The sequence below is a fragment of the Pogona vitticeps genome, chromosome 8 (assembly GCF_051106095.1).
Source record: "Pogona vitticeps strain Pit_001003342236 chromosome 8, PviZW2.1, whole genome shotgun sequence".
NCBI lineage: Eukaryota > Metazoa > Chordata > Lepidosauria > Squamata > Agamidae > Pogona > Pogona vitticeps.
The window spans coordinates 17,512,178-17,518,158 of NC_135790.1; the positions used below are offsets into that span (position 1 = coordinate 17,512,178).

Genomic DNA, 5,981 nt, shown 5'->3' on the forward strand with positions numbered 1-5,981 from the left:
CTCTTTGGTCCTCTTTCCTTGGCAGTCTATAAATGGAAACCTTATTCAGAAGAAGGAAACCCCAAAGTTTAGGAGATAAATTCAAACAGACAAGAGGATGTTCTGCACTCAGCCTGTACTTCCCGGAACAGTCATTAAAACTCAAGAGATGAAAAATGGCTTTTTTGAGCAATAGACCTCTGGTATCCAAGGGATTTTAGTCTGTATTTAAATGGATTAAACAGAGGGATCACACTAGCTACATGACAGTGTAGAACGCTTAGTTTATTCCCCAGCCCTTCAGTATTTCTCCTTCCTCCAGCTCAGCAGAAGAAAGAGAGAAAAACATGAACAAACTTCAACTCATCTGTTTTTTAGTTCTCCTCCTCTCTTGCAGCTTGGGTGAGTATGTGCTCCTAGCTGAAATTTTCCTCAGACCTAAAAGCATGCAATTCTTTCATAATGCACCATTTATTTGACCAAAACTGTGCACAATTGTTCCCAGGTAAATGTCCCTCCTGAATTTTAAGTCTCAGTTGCTCAGTATGATTTATGAAATGGAAGCTTTAAGAATCCTCCATTATTTAATGTGTGTGTTGATGTGAGTGCATGGATTTGGTACAAAGGCTCATGTATGCCAATTTGATTCCGTTTAATTCACCTGCTCAGTTTGTGTCGGTCGCCCTATCCACTCAACTTTCAGACACACTGGATGTGTGTGGAACCACCATCCTGCTTGTCATATTTGTTATTGCACCATCATCTTTTATCCCTCTGTTTAATCAACAGCAGCTCTACAATTGATTGATTCTGGGACATTACATGGACCAACACGATACAAGTAGCTACTGCCCAGCAGGATGCTCTAAAATGGAGGACATGGTAGATTTTCTAACAGAGAATGCCCACTGTATGCAAATTTGAGGAATCACTACCTTAAATCATTAAGATCAACTCCCTTTTGTTTATATTTTTATTTCTGCTAGCTGACACTTATTAGGTATTCTATGGAACCACTAAATTTATTAAACGAGCCATGGAAAGGCAGAATTCACTCCCTGCCTTGCAGTTTCTACAAGTTAATCTTGATACTTACTTGAGAATGCTGATTTTGTTATGTTATGCTTTCTGATTGTTTATATGTATTTATATTAGATGTCAACTATTCACTTTCAAAGAGTGGTTTGCTTTCTGTTTATGCACACAGCCTGACTGGTTATGAAGCAATAAAGGAAAGGAAAATAATTTATATCTGCCTTTCTCCCTATAAAAGGAATCAAAGTAGCTCACAAAATATTTGAAAAACAAACACAGTTGGGAAAAGAAATAGCAAATCACAGTATTAGTAAGTCGTTGAACATACGATCTTTAAAGAACTCACATCTTCCTGGTCATTGACTGTAATAATAAATACATTTTAAAAAGCATTCAGATAATAAGAATCATTTTTTAAAAAATGAAAATCACATTGAAAAACATGTTTAAAAGAAGGTTGTAATTTCCTGGGGTTATGCAAGTGTTGTTAAAAAAAAACCTTTCTTACAGTTTCCCTGAAGTCAAGAACCATTTCTTTCAGTTAAAACAACTTCTGATTTCAGCTGGACAAGCAAAGAGAGGCCTGGGGTCTGTCATCTCTAGATCATTATCTAAAACACACACACACACACACACACACACACACACACACACACACACACACACACACACACACACAAACACTCCCTCACCACACCCCTGCAAAAACAGGGCTGCTCATAAATACACAAACATAGACATATCTGTACTTATGATTGTAAATGAAACCGCAACAAAATAACACACTAGATACAATCACAACAAAATTGTTCCATTTTTCGTCTTGTTCTGACAGCCGGCATGAATGCATCAGTGTTGTGAGGGAGGAGTATAAATGATTTGAGAGAAGTGTTAAACAAAACCGCTTATGCAAAATTAATGTAAGAAATTCCTTTAAGTGAACTGGAACTGATATGGAGTAGAATCTGGGAGTGTTTGTAACAATTCAGTTTTGTAATAACAGTTTGTTACGCTGGAAACAGGCATTCAAAGACATTTTAGAAGGAGGGGGGAATTAAAATCCTTTTTGGTCTTACAACATTTAAGCAGCAGATCTTTAAGATTCCAGAAGCCCTTCTATTGTAAAATCACAAAAGATTTTGAAAACAAAAGGAATGGACTCATTCATATTTTTCCCCATCTGGAGTTAACCTGAAATACCCGATCCTATATGCACACCAATCCTCTGAGAATGATTCAGTGCCTGGAGACCTGGCAACTCCAAATGGAATAAAATAAAACTAGGTGGTGTTTGTGTCGTGTTACCCTCTCTTCCGTTTTCTTGTTAAGCTAGGAACGTGCACAGTTTTGCCTTCCCAATTTCCATGGTGACTATGCAAGATTGGGTGGGTAGCTCAGTGGTTACGGCGTCTAGTCACAATGGGAGTTCAAGTCCCCACTGTGCCTTCCAGAAGAGCCAGCCTGTGTGTCCTTGGGCAAGCTGCACAGTCCCAGAAAAAGGGAAGGGTCAAGCACTTCTGAGTATTCTCTACATAATAAACCCTGAAAAGAGTGCCGATAAGTCAGAATTGACTGGATGGCACAACATTGTTGTTGTTGTTGTTGTTGTTGTTGTTGTTGTTGTTGTTGTTGTTGTTTGGGGTTATGAAGGATCACTACTTCATTTGACACTGGGAATATGTTCTCCCCTTTTCTGCAGCTGAAGCCCTCAAATGCGATGTCTGCTTGGACTACAGAGTTGGAAAACCCTGTCTCAAAGGAAAGGGGGTCTGCACAGCTCGCCCTGGAGAGCAATGCGTCTATACCAGGATCATAAGCAGTAAGCACCTTCTCCTCTCCATAATGTTTTGCATGCTCAGTCTTTTCACCTGCCTGTTTTCTATTATCTAATCAAGACAGGTCATGCTGAAGTTACCTTTGCTGAAAGAAGAGATGAAGAACAAGTCCTTGAATCTTGAGTCTGCATGCCTCGTAGCAGAGATGGGAACTTGAGTCACAGGACTTGCTGCCAAGTTGGACTTAAGTCATACCAGTGACTCAACTCATATTGAACTTGGAACTCAAACCCATAGACTCGCCAACATCCCTGCCTCTTAGCTAGTGGTCATGCCGGCTGGAGAATTTGGCGAGCAATATAGTTGAAAGGGTCATTTCTGGAAGCTAATGGAGGCTACGGACTCCGTTTTCTAGTGGGGGCAGAAAATCTATTCCAAATTTTAGTCCAGAGATCACCCAAAGTATGAAACACTGTTTCCCAAAATAGTTAGTATTATGGACAGTGTTTCCCAAAATAGGTTCTGTGCCTTGAAACCATACTTTAAAACCCATAGTGAATTCGCACGCACACCCTGAAATCAGAGGAACTGTAAAGTTAAAGCTACACACAATGGAGATCCACTATTTTTTTCAATAGCTTGGAACTGCTTATCTTTGAGACTAATGTTGGGTGAAAATGTTGGGGTTCTTCTCTTTTCCCATTACCTCCCCACTCTGCTCCATCACTGCTCTGATCTGGTGAACAACAAGATCACAGGGGAGATTTACTGCTGGTTCAGTTTTGTTTCAGGTTTCATTCTCAGACCGCGTTTTCTGCATTTTATGGGTTTTTTTTACTTTTTTACTTATAACACTCCCAGAAGACTGCTGCTGTTGAGCAATATAGACACAATGGAAATAAAATAAATAAATAAATATGCCCAAAAGGTACAAAAGTAAATATTTGTCACTTCTGTCCCCAGGAGAGAAGAACTCTGCTACAAGAGGGTGCAAAAAAACAAGTGAGAACTGCAACAAAACAATTAAGAAAGCTGGTACAATAACAATAACAACTTGCTGTAGCTACCCTGACTTTTGCATGTATCAAATCAAGAAACCTGGAAAATGAAACAAAAATAAGAATATTTTTCTGTATCTGAAATACTCTGAGCTCAGTTGATTTCTGAATCACCACTGTTTTGCACACTCGTTTGCTTTTGCTGCTTGCTAGCTTTCTCTGTTTCCCCTTGTTTATTGATGTATTCTTTTTACTCACAATAAAAGCCTCAGACTTTAGAGTAATCGTTTTGGAAAGTTATCTGTTATCTCTCACTCAGATTTACTAAACATTTACTAAATGTTCCTGAAATATTATAATACTATTAGGACAGAATGCAGGTGCGTATAGGTGATTATGGAAGAATGTTTTTGGTACATGAATCGAGTGGATACAAAATGAAGATGCTGGATCACTTCATCCTCATCATAAGTATTTGCATTCTCCTCCAGTTGTGGGGATGTGTTTTTAAAACAGTGGTCAGGGAACAGGGGTAAATTACCCCAAATGGGATAAAAATGAAAATCCTGGGGGTAATGAGGATGCAAGTCCAAACCCCTTTCCTCCTCCTCCTCTTCTGCCCAGAGGGGTCCCCCCAGCTGCCCGATCGCCCCCTTCCCGCCCCCCTTTCTGGCCCAGCTGCAACTGAGCCATGGTGGCTGGCGATGGGCCCCGGCTGGCAGCGTAGGGCAGCAGAGGCAGTGGGGCCGGCCATAGCGGAGGGTGAGGCCAGGACGAGCAGCCAGAGCACCCTGGCCAGGAGGAGCCTCTCCTTCCACCGCCTGGAAAGGTGGATTGCGGCAGCCAGCTGGGTCTGGCAGAGCCCCTTGCCCTCCATGCAGCAGCTGTTGCGGCGCTTCAACTGTGAGGCTTGCGGGAGCCCCAATGTCGGGGCCTGACATGGCCGCCCCGCCGAGCAGCGGCCAGAGCGGGAGGTGGTGTTGGGCGCCCCCAGCGGGCATGCCACCTGCTGCTCTTCGACAGCTGCCCAGGAGCCACCCGCTGGGCAGAGAAGGGAAGCCACCTCCGCAGGGCCAATGACTGAGTGCAGCCCCACCAGGTGGCAGTGGAGGAGGCGGCGGCACGGGTGCGGTCAGTGAGACTTTGGCGGTGACGCTCGACATGACCAAGGCGCACATGACCGAGATCCTTCCTTTCATATCAAGGGAGTAATGCCGGTGTATATAAATTGGGGGGGGGAGGTAAAAAAGTTCCCTGACTCCTGTTTTAAAACATCTGAGATCCAGATGTTCACAAACAATGTTCATGTCCAGACGGTGGAAGTTGGGGCTCTCTGGTTCTCATTTAAAAGTTTCATATCTTAATCCATTTTATTTCTCACTTGAACAATCCGTCCATTCACACTGGTCTATTTTTTTTTCTCCTGTGAGAAGGTTCCAGACAGTCTTTGGATCACCCCAATTTGTCCCCCTTTCCATTAATCTCCTACTTACCCCAATTCCCTGTCTATTCCCGCAGCCATCATTCAGCAGGACATGGCAACTTTCTCTTCTTTTTTGGGTTAAATAAAGTGACATAGCAAAACAGCAATACAGTACATCTATCTAGCATGGTACACATGATACTGTCAATGCATTGCATTCATCTGGAATAGTGCTGCATCAATATGAAAAAAGAAGTATCAATTAGAAATAGTAGAGTAGATGAAAACAGAGGAGGGTGGTTCTCTGTTATCCCTTTCAATGCCATCACCCACTAAATATGCCACAGCGTTGTCACCTGAGATAGCATGCTCACATTTCTATTTGGGTGTGGACTAACCATCCTCATGGGCCACAGAATGGACTACTTTGCAGTGTTCCAAATCATGCCAACAAACCTGTAGCTCTATCACTGTGCCCAAAGGGAGTGGGACAGCTCTGGAAAAGGGGACAGGGTGGATCACTCTAAGTCAAAGCATGTGCGGACGCCATAAATCAAAGAGCACCAAAAGGAGTGCAAATACCAAGCTACTATACCAGTGCGGACCTGGGCATTTCCAGGGGCTCAGGAATGTCTCTTGAAGTATGACTGGTAGAGGGGTCAGAATCAATCTGTATGACTTTTATTCGGGTACAGAATAAACTGATGCTGACACATTTCTAATACTCACCATCTCCCACCTCATATGCATTACTTGAAAAGGAAAGGTTGC

At 42.5% G+C, this 5,981-nt stretch overlaps 1 non-coding gene across 1 annotated transcript; it reads left to right on the forward strand.

Moving 5' to 3' along the window:
• The first annotated feature begins 242 nt into the window (after positions 1 to 242).
• LOC110069914 (uncharacterized) lies at positions 243 to 4,020 on the forward strand. Its single transcript, XR_012080928.2, has 3 exons — positions 243 to 381; positions 2,714 to 2,833; positions 3,753 to 4,020. It is a non-coding gene; the product is annotated as an uncharacterized LOC110069914 (transcript).
• The last annotated feature ends 1,961 nt before the right edge of the window (positions 4,021 to 5,981 follow it).